Source organism: Corvus kubaryi, unplaced genomic scaffold (genome assembly GCF_017639235.1).
Source record: "Corvus kubaryi isolate FWS band 111438036 unplaced genomic scaffold, C.kubaryi_AGA036_p1.0 135, whole genome shotgun sequence".
Lineage (NCBI taxonomy): Eukaryota > Metazoa > Chordata > Aves > Passeriformes > Corvidae > Corvus > Corvus kubaryi.
The window spans coordinates 4,433,756-4,448,505 of NW_024580669.1; the positions used below are offsets into that span (position 1 = coordinate 4,433,756).

General features: G+C 40.4%; 1 protein-coding gene across 16 annotated transcripts in view; it reads left to right on the top strand.

Moving 5' to 3' along the window:
- The window catches only part of CELF2 (CUGBP Elav-like family member 2), a 547,482-nt gene that overhangs the window by 396,856 nt on the left and 135,876 nt on the right, over positions 1 to 14,750 (top strand). The window lies entirely within an intron of this gene.

The following is a 14,750-nucleotide window of genomic DNA, read 5'->3' on the forward strand; positions in this document are numbered from 1 at the left end:
TCTCTGTTAAGTACTTTTCCTTTATAATCCCTGGAGAGTCAGAACTCTAAAAGCAAATATTGTATTTACCATAGACAGTAAAAGGGAGGAAATGAGGCTAAAATGCAAAGCAGCAGGGATAAAATAGAGTTCCTTTTGGATGTCTGCAGTGGTGCTATGAATATACATATACTCACTGTTGCGCTTTTTATATTATGTCTAATTTGAAATAAACAACATGATTGAAATAAACAACATTAGATCAATCATGGCTTCAGTATTTCTGGCCAAAGCAAGAAAAGCCTGGATGTGCTAGCTAACAGTGTAATCGAAGCAGAGATTGTTTCACTGTTGGTGATTTGTTTAAGGATTTTAATTTACAGTAATGAGTGTTCTTCTCTGCGTTGTAACCTGGCTCCCCATGTCTCCCTTTGGAAAACAGTCACTGCTTGCATATACCAGTGGAATGATGATGCAAGGCACTAAACAACAAAATAGAGCAGTCGAATGCTGCTGCCTGGCATCTCTTCCAGAACAGAACTGAGTGGCAAAATTGATGCCTCACTGTCCTTACTTTGATTTGCACAGGAGCTCTGGTGGGAGCTCAGCCACTGTTGGCGACTGGGGGATATGGAAGTGGAGTGTCTTTCAGAATTCATCAAGTAAACAGATAACCAGTTCACTCCAGAGGACAGCTCTGCCTTGGCTACTGGAAGGATTGAATGATAAGATGACTTTTTCCTGCATGTGACTCGTGTGTTTCTTCTTACGAAGTTAAGCAAACGAGCAACATGCAGTGGCAGCTGGAGAATATCACAGGTGCTTGAAAGCAATTTGACAAAAACAGTCAAGAGAAAAGAGATCAACAGTTTACAGCACATTTATTTTTGGGTAACAGTTATTCAGACTGGAAGGGAGCTGTTGGGAATTCAAGCAGTGTTCAAAAATGATTAAACATGGTGCTAGGAACCTGATGTTCAAACACTTTGAAGTTGCTGTCACTTAATCTGGTTTCGGAATCCTGCCCAGAAATGATGCAGTAATAAGGGCCAGTTGCCATGGTTGCCTTTCTTATTGGTGTATTTTTAGTGGAATCATCAGTTTAATGATGAACAAATGCATTAAATGCAAATAAAAGGTGTATTAAGGACAATTCAAGAGAGAAGCGATAGGAAAAAAACCCTGTGAATACAAACAGAAGTGGAGGAATAGGGGTTAGTATAAAGAAGAAAATTTGGTCAAACTTACAGAAAGTTATCCCAATGTCCAGAAAAATAGCTTTGGTTGCTTTCTTCAGATGGAAAAATGATGGCTTTTCCCTTCAGTTTCCTCCAGGGAATGGAAGCCTTCCATGCTTTCAATACACATCTAAGGAGCTTGATGGACTTTCTCTTTGAGGTGTCTGGAAGCCTCAGCCATAGGTCAGGGTTGTCTTTCTTGTGGGCAGCTCACTTGGTATTGAGAGTAAAAGTCTGTTATTCAGACTATTATTCCTTCAATCCAAAACTGGAGATTTTTGTCTGAATTCAGGGACTCCTGCAATCAACCGAATTTTATTCTTCTTTTCAGGAGGCTGTTAGACTGCCACTGCTTGAAATCCATGCTTAGTTTGCTCATTGATAGTTCAACAGTAATTGTATTTACGGTTCATTTTGCTTGGATGCTTGTGACTCTAATCTTTCCACAGTGTCAGTGGTGCAATTCAGGTCTGATGTACGTGTTCATCGTCCTGCTAAATGGAAAATCCCATTGCAGTTATGATTTCTGTCATCTCTGCGAAAGTTAGGAGAAAGGATGTTGTGGATGTTCTATGGAAAAAGAGTGGGTGGCATGAAGTAGAATTACAGCTGTGACCAAATCCTCAATCTTGTCCACTGTGTAACTGTAATTTAGATGTGAATCTATATACATGAAACATTTAATCATATAGTGTACCTCTGTTTGCTAAAGGAATGAGGTACTGGTTATAGAAACTCCAAGGTGTTGCACAATCCTACTGGGAAGTGTAATAAATGACATGGAAAGCTGAAACAGTCAGACAAATCCAAGTAGCTGCAGTGTTACATAGTTCTGTTTAATTTTTCAATGCGACACTTGGAATGACATCTTTTCTTTTATAAATGCCAAGGAGAAGGATTTTCTTAGAAAGCACTACAGAACAACACAAGTCTTCCATTTCACAGGACTTTGCACCAAGTAGGAATATTAGTTGGCTACTCAGACGGAAGTAGAGCAGATGAGTTAAATCTTCATTTTGTTTCTGTTGAGCTTCAGCAACTGAACTTTAATGCGTTTTAATTACATTCCTTACCTGGTTGGTAAGAGGGGCTATATTAAACCACAAATACCTTAACTCTGGGGCTCATTTGTTGCAAAATGAACACCATCTCCTTTAATTCCCTATTTCTCTCTCTCTCTCTGCTCTTACAATATTTGCCTTGTACTGATTCCCCTTGCTAATTGCAATCCATCCAGCGCTGTATTGGAAAGAAACATTTTAGTTGCATGATTTAATGCTTTTAAGTTGTCTTGGCTTTGCTGACTCATTGGTCAACCTTGAAAAATCAAAGCAGTGCAAGCATTGCAATGCCAGCAGAGGACTAGCAGGTTGCGCAGGGGACTCTGTTACTGATTAGTGTCATTTTTTTTCCGAGTTGAAAGAGCTATTGTGTTTAAGGCCATGAGATTTAGAATTAGGAGTAATTAAAAACCAAGGCTGCTGTCTTTATATTTTTTTAAATATGAAGGGCCCCGGGAGTCTCTGTAGTCATTAGAAAATCCTATTCTCGTGCTAAGCCTGTCCTTATAAGCAGTTCTGTTGTTGGCTTTCCTGAATGTAAAGCGGGATCTTGTAGATGATGAGAGGGGGGAAATATCATAAAGGCAGGGGAGAAGAAAAGTATATGTGTGTGTGTGTGTGTTTGGGGGCAGATATTTAGTGGTTGCATGGCTGCTTTGTAATGTGTCCTTAGCAACTGGCTTTCTACTCTAATGGGAAAAATAGATGGTGGGAAAGCATTCAAGAAAAGTGGGTCACATTTGATCCATGACCTAAAAGGAAAAGTGGGGGAAGGGAATAATCAGCTCAGATCATTAATGAGGTGAAAATTTATCCTTATAAAGCTCATTCATTGCACTGGGAAAAACTGCTGTTCTGGTGTCTTGGCTATGTGATAAAAAAAACAGCTCCCACTCTCTGAAAACACAACAATTGCTCTGTGGCTTTGTATTAAGAGAGAGGGAAAAAACCAGAAAAAAGTTGTTTGTTTTAAACACTCTCTGGCAACACAATGATTAGACATGACAGTTTGGCTGTGGGGCCTTCCTTTCAGTTCAGGAAAATGTAGAACAGAGCTGAGCTGTCCTTTCCTAGTAAAAATGAGGTCATTTGTAAAGCTTTGTGTACATTTCTGCAGCACTTGTGGAACAGAGCTCACAAAAACAGCTCTCCTGAAGCCTCATTCCTACCTCCACCAGTGCTCCCATTTTTAAGAAATGCAGGCCCATTGACCACATAAGATGAGGAATCAGAAGCTGTGATTTAGACGAAATGGCTCCTCAAGGATGTATAGTTTTGATTTAGCTGTCAGTGCGCTGCCATTGCTGACTCCGAGCTTTTACAGCTGCATGTGGCTACGGGGAAGCTCCTTGTAATCTGTTCCTTCTCCATGTGAGCTGTGTATGTGTTCTGAAACAAGCAAAAGTACTCTGTCAGCCCTGATTATTCTCTCTGTTACTTATACAATGTATTGTATATATTATATTTGCTAATCCCTGTTGTTAATAAAAATGCCCCAGGCAATTAAAATTTATTGAATAAGAATTTATTTTAATTTTTATAATAATTAATTTAACAGCTAATACTAATTTTCATTCCCAACTATTTTTCTCCTACCAATCAAATGCTATGTAGCTGCTAATATTTCAAGGTAGTTTTAATTAACGTCTCAGCCCTAGCACAAGTCTATAGAAGAATGCATCATTGAATTAAATAAGAAAGGATAGCAAGGCATCTACTGGATAAATGCCTAGAAAATACAGAGTAATGCGAGATGTGAGCTGGCACATTAGAGTTGCATTCCCTTCTACCTTGAAATTTCAGGGAATACATTCCCATTCTGCCCAGGAAACCCCCCAAGACTGTCTGACCTTCTAGTAGAGCAGCAACTGTTTCAGCCAGCTGTATTGATATTCAGTCCAATCATGGAAAGATGGAAGCACAGACAATTAAAGAAGCATTAAAGATCTTGGGCTCATTAATGAAGGTGCTTGGTAGAAACCAGTAAATTAAAAATTCCAGACATTATAGGCTAAGTGAACTCAGACCTGCTGTGTCCCTGTTATGATCCGGCTTAAACCCAGAAAAGCAAAGCAAGCTAAGTCTCTGCACATAAACCAGAAAGAACTTAGAAGGTTCAAAATATCTCCAGAAACGAGATTAAAACCAAACAAGGTTAGATGTTGATGCCAAAAAATTGATGTATTTTATTTAATAGTAGAGAGGCAAAGATAAGGGGAAAGAGAGAAAGAAATGGAAAAAAGAAGTGTGCGTGGGGGGTGGGGGACCAGGGAGAGGTGACAGGGGTTAGGTGGAAGCAGATCACCCATCCGAGGGTCCCAACGATGTCTCATTGCTCCCCTCCATCTGGTCTGCTGGTGGTGAGGGTCCCCCATTGCCGCCGTGGCCATGGCCACTACATGGTGCCACACGCCATGCCACGCTGCCACACCACACGCCGCCACACGCCACCACACACTGCCACACGCTGAAGAGTACAGAACTCCGTGGATTAATATACACTTTGGGCCAGGTGGGAACGCCCACGTGTCTTTCTTACAGGGGCTAGCTTGACACACTGTCCTTGCAGCACTGAGGGTCTGTTGCATCATCTCTGATGCAGGGTCTGGGGACCCCTTTGAGGGGCGCCCCTGTGATGGGCCATGTCACCCCCTTCTGCTGTGGATAAGCTTCCTTCCCCCCGGTGAGGACCCCTCAGCTGGGCTCCTCTGCACAGTGGAGGATGGGCAGTCACTGCACCTCTGACCAGAGGCGTTTCCAACACACACCCAAAGCCTCTCCTCCCTCCCACCCTTTGGTGGAGGGTCTGTGTGAGCCTGGCAGCTGATAGCCCTGGGGCTGTGGTCCTCATCTTGGAGGTGTTAAGCTTGAGCTTTGTCAATGTCCCCAGTCCTGAGTTGTTACTTTATCTTACCTTCATCAGCGATCCGATCCGTGTCAGGCCTCAGTCAGGGCCCCATTCAGGGTGTGGGAGTCTTCTCTGCAGCTTTTGCAATACAGTTTTAAAAGTCCTTTAAGAAAATATTTAAGTTGTAAAATATAATTTCAGTCTCTGACAGTCCCCTTCTCCCCTTTATTTCTTGACTGTCTATTAAGATAGTCTGAGAATTCCTGTCATGTTTCCTAACATATGAAAATATTAGGAAAAAATCTGGGCTTAAAAATAAAACTGGGTCTGCTACTTAGAAAGCAGGCAGCATTGTTTGGGGCCTCAGAGATGCTCTTGCAATGCAAATAGTAGTAGTGGCTTTGGAAAGTACTTTACTTCTGCTGTATTTCATAATATTCAAACACCGCCTTTAAAAGAAAAATTAGAATTGCATCAAGTTAAAAAAAAAAATATCATGAAAGGGTTGTTGTTTTTTTCCTTTAATAACATAATGGTTTGGCATTTATGTAGTGGTTTCCTCTGAGTGTTTTAGAATTCTTTGTTGGGATGGGATCATAATTCAAAGGTGAGGGAGATAAACACAGCAAAGGGAAGAGACTTACGAAAGAGTGTGGCTGAGAAACAGGTTTTTTTGTTGCATAGTTCTCTGCTCTGTACCATTAGACACACTTCCCAGCTTTGTTCTTCTATTAGATTTCGTCTCCTCTGAAGGATGGTTACAGCAAGAAAACTGACGTGCCTTAAAATAATCTGTGAGTAATACCCCTCTCAATGAATTTGAAATTGCTCGAGTGAAGCTCTGTGCTCGGTGTTGAGAGCTGACCTGCTGCCCAGCTGGTGGCTGCCTATCCTAAGTTATTGTGTGGGCACAGGGCACAGATATCCTTCCCTGCCTTAGACCAGAATGAGCACAAATCCACAGCTCTCCAGTGGTGGCAGTCAGAATGAAAATTCAGGCTTCATCGTTTCTTTCTCCGTATCTCTTACTTACAGTGACAAGCCCAGCAGGTTCAGCCTTCAAATCATTAAAATAAATGCTCATATTATTAAAATCCCATATTTGATGCTTGGATTCCCCTTGGTTTCTTGTATCAGGCAGCTGAGACCTGTGAACTTCAAGTCTGTATTCTTCCATTGCCAGCATCCTGGTCCCTCCAACTGCCCTGGGGCAGGTTCTTCCCTTTTTCCATCTGTTGAGAGAAGGTGCCGATGACCATACAGAGAAGGGTTATACGAAAAAACAGTTGGAAAAGGGCTAGAGATCTTAGGGAACCACATGGTGTTACTCATCCTCCAGCTTTCCAAAGACTTGTCATCACAAATAAGAGTTTTCCACTTTCAGGGGCAGGAGGGAAGGAGAAAAAAGAAGGAAAGAAATTAACCCTGTGGTGTGATGACAGAGATTTCTATAAATCACACTGTGTTTCACACTGCTGCTGACAGCCAGCCAAACCTGAGCTGGCCAAGTTTCCACAGGTCGAGCATGTTACAAGGAGCTTAAAAATATATCCACAACTGTTTAACTACCTTTTCTCTTGGACAAGGGTATTGGAGTTAAGAGTCTTTGTATATTATGGGGTAGTCAAAATTATGTGGATGGTATTTCTGTTTTTTTTTCCCCATCTCCTCTTTTCCCATTTCTTCTGTAAAAGTGCCAGCAAATCCCTAAGACCTGGGTTCATTTTTACTTGTGAATAAAACCTCCAGAGCAAATAAATATCCACTAGGATTAGATTTTGTCCAAAGACTACATTTTAGAAGTTATCTCAACCTTTTAATTTTTTCCGACTGCAATTATTTATGATGACCTTAAAAACATGGACTTTTGGCAACTTTTCAAGCTGTATTCTCCTTTCCATTTGGCAAAACAGTTCAGAATGGCAGCTCTCGTTTTTTTCCATGTTTTCCCAATGCTGCATTTGCATGGAGTGCCCTTCAAACTCACAATTAAAAGGTCTTTGAAGTCAGATGTGTCCCCATAAATGACTGCCATATGACTTGGGAAGTCTGTGTACATGTGTGTGCTAGGGTGTATTTTTGTTAGGATTTTTCAGGGTATGTTTATTAGGAAAATTTAAACCAGTTTTTCTCATTTTGTTTGTTTGAATGATGCCTTTAAGGGGGGGAGTTGCTCCTTTCCTAATTATGTGTAGTTGTTTATTTTCTTGTGAGCTTCAAAAGAACAGCACAACCGGCAGAGCAAAACATCTTATTTGCAATAATAGAGAAAAAATAAGGGACTAAATTAAATCTTAAACTATAATGAGGGTTTACTTTAAAAGCTCAGATTTGTTGTTGACTACTTGTCTGCTGGTGCTACTGACCTCTTGTATAGCAGGTCTCTCTTTGGATGTAAAAGTAAAACTGTTTGTAACCCAAAATACAAAGGAAAATGAATCCTTTGAAGATGCTAGAAAACACATTGCAATGGAATTTAGAAATTTCAATAAGTGAGAAATTAAGACAAATTGGCCTGTTTTGCAGTGCATACAATGCGTTCCACACGGCACACGTTTGGTTTTCTTCATTAAAAATTGCTCAGTATTCTGCCTTCACATCCAGTTTCTTTTCTTTAATTTACATATTGTGGTTGCATGTCTGGTGGGAGCTGGTTCTGCCACCATTTGACCCTGGCAGGAGCGTGTAAGTCTTGCCCATCTGAAGTTGAAGCCAGACTCAAGTTTTACTTATTATTCTGTCTTCCACGAAGCTGGCAGGGATATTTGTGCTGCTACATAGAATCAACTACCACTAGATGTTTTAGATGTTTTCTCCCTCCCCCAGAAAGCACTAGAGTGAGTTATAAGTATATTGAAAACTCACCGGGGAAAATCACTTTCTAACTATTGACATTTTAGTAGCAATCTAATGAGGTACTTAGATTTTTCTCATTTGTTATATTGAGGAGCAGTTAGAAAAGAGTCAGAAAAAGGGAAACTTTTGGATTTTTTTAAGTTTCCTTGTAATACAACTTAGAAAAAAACCCCTCTATTGATTTTGTATTTATCCAGCAATCTGATCAGAGCTGAGATCTGCTCTGCAGAAAGACTGGGCACTTCTACAACTCCCTTTTCTGCCCCCTAAAACTTGTCTGGATAAACATGACTTCTCCCTGAAGACCTGGAAAGTGTTTTCCAGACAACATTCATGTTTTCCTTTACTAAAAATGCGGAATTTAGATGAGGTAGGAGGAGCAGAGGTGTTTTGAGGAGAGGAAGGGAAAAAGAGCAAAACAACTCTGCCTGCAGTCCCGCTTCCCTTGCTGTATTTTTCATTGAAATGGCAAAGTCAGCTTGTTTCCTGTCCTACATACAGATTTTTGGTTCATCAGGTTATACTTCCCAGTTACATTTGAGAGTTTCCCCACAGTTCCTGAAGTTTTTCCTGCCCACATGCTTTAACATCAAGCCTTTGGAGGGATACAGATTTTCTTCTTTGCTTGTATGTTTAAGATTTCACCTTCCTCTGCTGCTGAACCAAGCCTGATCCTGATTTTCGGTTTCACCATTTAATCTGTAGCCCCTCTAACACTGTTCTAATACCAGAACCTTGTTTTCAAAGATGGAGGAGGAGGAGATGGGAGGATTGACACTACCTGAAAGAGTTACACAGGCAGGCAAGGGACTACAATTCCCAAGGCCAAATAGTGGGATGAGAAGAGAGAGGACCAACCTCTAGCACCTCTTGGTTGTCCAGACAGAGGCAATACTGCCTCATGAATAGGCAGTGAATATCTTAGCACATTTTATCCACCTGCAAAAATTTCTGTGTCGTTCTCTGGGGTAGGATTGCCCCACTCCTGCCCTACTCCTGGCCTCTGATAGACTGCCAAAATGAACCCTCAAGTACAGGAGTAGCCAAACTCTTTTGCCTTCCCTTGGCAGGGTGGAAATCCACCCTGGCCAAATGAAGAGCTTGACTCGTTGAAATAAAGCAGCATGAGCTGCATTTCCTTCTGTTCTGCAGAAATCCTCTTTGACCTCCAGTTCACCAAAACCTTTCCATCTGTCAGAAGAAAAAAGTTGGCTACAGCCCTTCAGAGATGACTGGCAGCTTCTCCAGCTTTTACAGGCTTGGTTAACACAGAAGCAGATCAAGACCACACCACACTGTCATCTGAAGTGCTCACGGCTGTTGCCCCAGTTAAACTCATCATGCATCAAAATGTGGTGGAGCAGCCTCCCCGCTCTGAGCACGAGTGACACCCGAGAGCTCTGGAGGCCGTGCTGGTCTGTGCGCTATTCGTGTTTCCACTGAGGTCGGCATCTTTCTAACAGCCCACTGCAGCTGTATTTGCGCATTATGAAATCGCAGCTTCAAAGTGCCTGGTGAAGCAGATCCTTGCAGCCCCTCGCTGTAAGGAAACAAGAGTCACACCATGCAGTAATATGTCTGCGTGTGTCAGCAAAGTGCCTTTTCAGCCTGATAGCTGAGTGCAAAAATTTCAAGAGGAATCAGGAAATTAAATTTCGAATACACATCTCTTCTGTTTGTTAGGAATTCATCTTTTCACATAGATGCAACGTTCCATTGTGTGTCTTGTATCATCTATATACATAATTTCATTTTAATTTTTTAATATTGTCTTTCCCTGTTGTTGGGATTCTTTTTTCTCTCTTTTTCTGGACAGGTTATACATATGCTAATAGAAATATGCCTATTATTTGAAGCATAGTTCTGCTTGTCAATGAAGCTTCATTAACACTGTTATCACTGCCTGACATTTATCTTATAATTTTCCAGAGTTGACTGTTACATCTCCATGGAAACCCAAATTGCAATTGAAACAAGTGCGATAATAAAGGCATCCACAGAGGATTGACAGTATGCAAGTCCACAGTGTTTGCAGGCTACATTTGTTTATAGTTCCTTAGATAAATCCCTTGCAGTGAAGATTTTTATTACCTGTTTCCTATCTTTCCATGACTACTGCTTATTGCAAGGTTTAGAGTAACTCTTTTTTTTATTTTGCTTTTTAATTAGAGCAATAAATTTTATTGGGCTCAGCAAGGAAGGCACTGAAGATGTAAATTCTGAAGTGATTTTTCTGGAATGAAATATGAAGTTTATTATATATGAATTTGGCACTGTATAGTCTAAGGCATTCTTATGTTGATTTGCTGGGGTTTTTTTAAGGAGCCAAAACTTGGGATCATGGACTCTTTTGATTTGCTGACTCTTGCAATATGCAAGAAGGATCTCTTTTTTTCTGTACCTAAGGACTTGAGCTCTCTTAAGTTCGTGACTTTAAATCAATTTAGATGGTGCCTCAAAGCAAAGAGTCATGAAACTGGAGTGGGTCCAGAGTGAATTAATCTGAAATTAATTTGATTTTGAAAGGCTCCATCTGGCTGTGTTTGGAAGAGGCATTTAGACAGATATATAAACAAATGATCATCTGTATTCTATATGCCAGATGTGGCATCAAAAAAATGAAGAAATGATTTAAAAAAAAAGAATCAGCTGAGGGGGATTTTGCTATAATGATGCTCAACTTGTTGAAATCACAATTGCATCACACTTTGGACAATGATCTTTTCTTATATTCAGATTTGTAAAAGGGGAGAGCATGGCTGAGCTTGATAGAATTTTTTGTTTTAAGGAAGAAAATTGAATGTCACAGCTTGCTCTAATGGTCTGTTTGAGATCTAAGCAAAACTGGCTAAACAATATTGGCTGTGCCCTTAACACAAGCAGGGCTGTGATCTTCCATTCCCTTTTTAAGGAAACTATTCAGGTAAAGCAGCCACGAGCCTCCATCTCTTTGGACAGGGCTCTTGGGCCCATGAAAATCATTCCCTGCACTTTGTAGAGTTCAGCTGGAACCAGGCCTGAGCATGTGTGTACGTACACACGAGTGCCAGTCTTGAAAAACACTGGACTGTAAATGACTTCTTGCAATAATCAGTTGATTTTAGCACACAGAAATGGCTTCATTTCAAAACAAATATTTGGAGAACATGTTTCCTATGCCCTCCATCTTGACTCCAGGACAGAGTTTGTCATGAACGAGATAAGACCTTGCAAATTTCAGAAGAACTTGCAGAAAATTGCCAGCCTGGCTACAAAACTTGGTGAAATAGTCATGTCAGTAATTATGAAGTAAAAGAAAAAAAAGACTTTGAAACCTTCATTGCTATCTTTGAAGTTTTTTGGAGGGCAAAGAAAGAAGGGAATTGAGTAACAACTTTGTAAATTTGGAGCAGTAAGTGTTTGGAATGGGGAGAGAGAGACTGAGGTTGTTGACAAGAAAACAGATGGTCCTACATGTCCTGAATTTTAAAAGCCTGGTACTATTCTAATTCAGTTGTTGACATGTCACCAATACATAAGCATTTGGGTGTAATCAAATACCGTTGTGATTTTTAAAAAAATAATACTGATAAATGTTTCCTGCCACACAGAAAGAAGAAGAGTGCTTCGTTGCAAATGTGTGTAATCAGCAAGGCAAGGCATTAATAATCCACACCATTAATACTGAGTAGTCAGCTACTCCAGGCTCAACTTCATGTGAAAAAGTGCATCAATCCATGCTCCAAAACTATAATGGAATTGTTCAGGTGCATAAGCTCACTCTCATGTTACTGTCCAGCTTACAGTGATGCAGAGAGAAAAAAACCCTTTTCAATTAGAGCCCCTTTTAGACAGAGCACAAATATTAATGCCTCAAAGAGATTACAAATGAGAAAGTTGCTGAGGAGCACAAGATGAGTGGAACAGTAAGTTGCAGTAGTCACCATAAGAGAGGTTAGTTTAGACACAGACAAATTATAAATTAGAAGCCTTTGTTAATCCTAAACTCTCCAGGTCAAAACCAGATGTGCAGGTGCCCATCTGGGAGTTGGTCAACAGAAAGCAGATATTTAAAAGTCATGACTTAGGTATTTGTTGGACTTTTCACTGGGCATATGGTGATAGAACAAGGGGCAGTGGGGTTAAACTGAGAGAGGGCCGGTTTAGTTAGGTATAAGGAAAAAATTCTTCATTGTGAGGGTGTTGAGGCACTGGCAGAGGTTGCCCAGTGAAGCTGTGGATGCCCCATCACTGGAGGTGTTCAAGAAAAGGCAGGATGGGGCTTGGAGCAGCCTGGTCTAGTGGAAGGTGCCCCTGCCCGTGGCAGAGGAGTTGGAGTAGATGGTCTTTAAGGTCTTTTCCAACCAAAACCATTCTGTGATTTTCTGTCCTAACTTTCATGGGACTTTCCTTAGAAATGCACTTACCTTTCGCCTGATGAAGATAGACCCAATCTTGTTTAAGCATTTAATGTACAGAAAAAATTCTGCCCAGAAAGCAAAAATGAATTATTGGGTGATTGCCTAAGCTGAGCTTTATGTTGCAGAGCATTATTTTTTAGCAGACCTCATCATACCTTGAATTAATTATATCCCAAAGCCTACAGCAGCCTGGAAGAACAAAGGTTGGGGCTTACACAGGCTCTTATTTTATATCTTCAAGTACTTACTTTTAGTCATTCTTATCATGTGTCCCAGAAATTTGTGATTCTTGTCTGTACTTGAACAAGAGGGGAAACAAATTCAAAGCAGTTAGGGTGGGGTGGCTTTGACTTTCTTCAGCCATTGAAGGGCAGGCATCTTTCACTGGCTGTTGAGCTTCTACTAGTTTCAGTTTAGTAAAATCTATAGGCCACTGTAGGCAAATCCTTAAAGGTACTGAAAATAGGCAACTGTAAGTTTTATCAGCATAAACAAAAAGATGCTGCCCAGTTCAGACGTGTACAGATGGTGTGTTTAATTGTTTGCTTCCGCTATTAGATGAACTAGCAGTGGTATTTAATTGGTTTCCAAAATAGAAGACTCTAAAAAACAAACCTCTTCCCCTCCCTGTTTGCTTTCACTTCTGTGCTCGTTCACTCTTGTTTACATATATTTTAACTCGTATGAGTTGCTCCACTCACAGCACACACACATCATTAAGCACTACTGCATGTTCTAAAAAATAATATGCATGATAAAAAATAAAAAATAGGTCCATACAGCAGCAGTAAGAGTTGAGATAGTCTGAAGCATGCAGGACTCTTTTTTTTCTTAAGGTGTGTTTGCATGTAAGGGGGATTTTTTTGAAGGTGTGATATAACAGATGTACAAAGCTTTTGCAAAGTTGCTTGACTCTATGGTTTCAGGAAGAATTACTAACAGCACGAGATTAGAATAACTTCTTTTGGTAGGTTTAAACATGTACACAAGGAGTATCCAGGGTTTAGGCTGAAACCCTTGCCTTAAATCAAACTGGTTTGTAATAGAGGCAGTGCAGGAACACAGGCTGAACACCTGAAGAGCCACCCACCTCTGGTGGTGAATATTTAACTTTGGTGAGAAGAACTCTGTGGGCTAGTTTTAGGAAGTCTAGAAGCCTTTAAGCACAAAGGAGTGTATGTGCACCTCCAGCTGAAAAGGGAACTGCATTTTAATGCAGCTCTTACTATGATTTCCTTTTGTATCCTTGATTTCTTTCTGTGATACTGGTGAGGAATCTGCATCTATACCTCTAAGAAATAACATGTTTTATCTCAGGTGGGTTCAGCTCCCTTCTGATGTTTCTCTAGTCTGTATTTTGTTCAGTACTTTTTCCAATTCATATTGCCCTTAGTATCATGCAGTCTGACCTATATGCTTGAAAGGCAACTTCCCTCTGCTGCTCCTTCTCCCAGCCCAAATTTATTACCCATCAAAATGTTTTCAAGGTAGGAATTTTCTTTTTCCCTCGGATTCTCAGACCTTTTTTCCTCTGGAGTAAAATGATGCCTCCTTACCTTACCTAAGATTTGCATTTGAGGTGTTAAAGTGATCACGTGTACTAAATTTAGAATTAATCAGAAAACAAGTATTCCCTATACTAGCAGTGGTTTACTATGGTTTGTATGATCTACTACATGGCGAGAGTTAGCAAAGCTGAACTACAAGAAATCACTGATTTCACCAGAAAAATGACTGTAAATTTTGAATTATCAAGGCAGTAAAAAGTAGCTCATTGTCTTAAGAAAAATTACATGTTTAGAGATAATTTCTGTCAATGTGGAGGCAACACAGGGAAAAACATCTTTACATTTACCACTGAGTGCTTACACAAGCACTTGAGTATTATTAACTAGCGAGAAGAATGAAATCTGAGCATTGCATGTCAGGTATTAAAGCCATCAGGATTTTCATGTCGTTCATGTGTGTGTGAGTGCAAGTGCGGTTGCTCTCTGCTGGGTGGATGAAGAATTGCTCATCTCTTTGTTAAAGTCTTTATGGGGCTGTGAGATGGATTGCAAGTCTTACAGCTGCTCAGTTGTTAGCCCTGCTGATGGGTGCAGGGAAGCCTGGTGATAATTATTTTGTAGACTTTACTGCCTACATAGGACTGAACATCCCGAGTTTTTTTTCATTGGGCATGATTTCAGGGTCATTTAACAATTGCTGTTTAGGATATGTGTTACTTAATAATAATTATAAGTGTTATTAGAGTCTAATAGTTCTGCCAAAAACTGTTGTCGACAGCACACTACAGCAGAAGCAGTTAATGATTTTTGAAACATCATCTTTGCTTTCAGCTGCTTTTGAGCAAGTGTGCTGCGAAAAT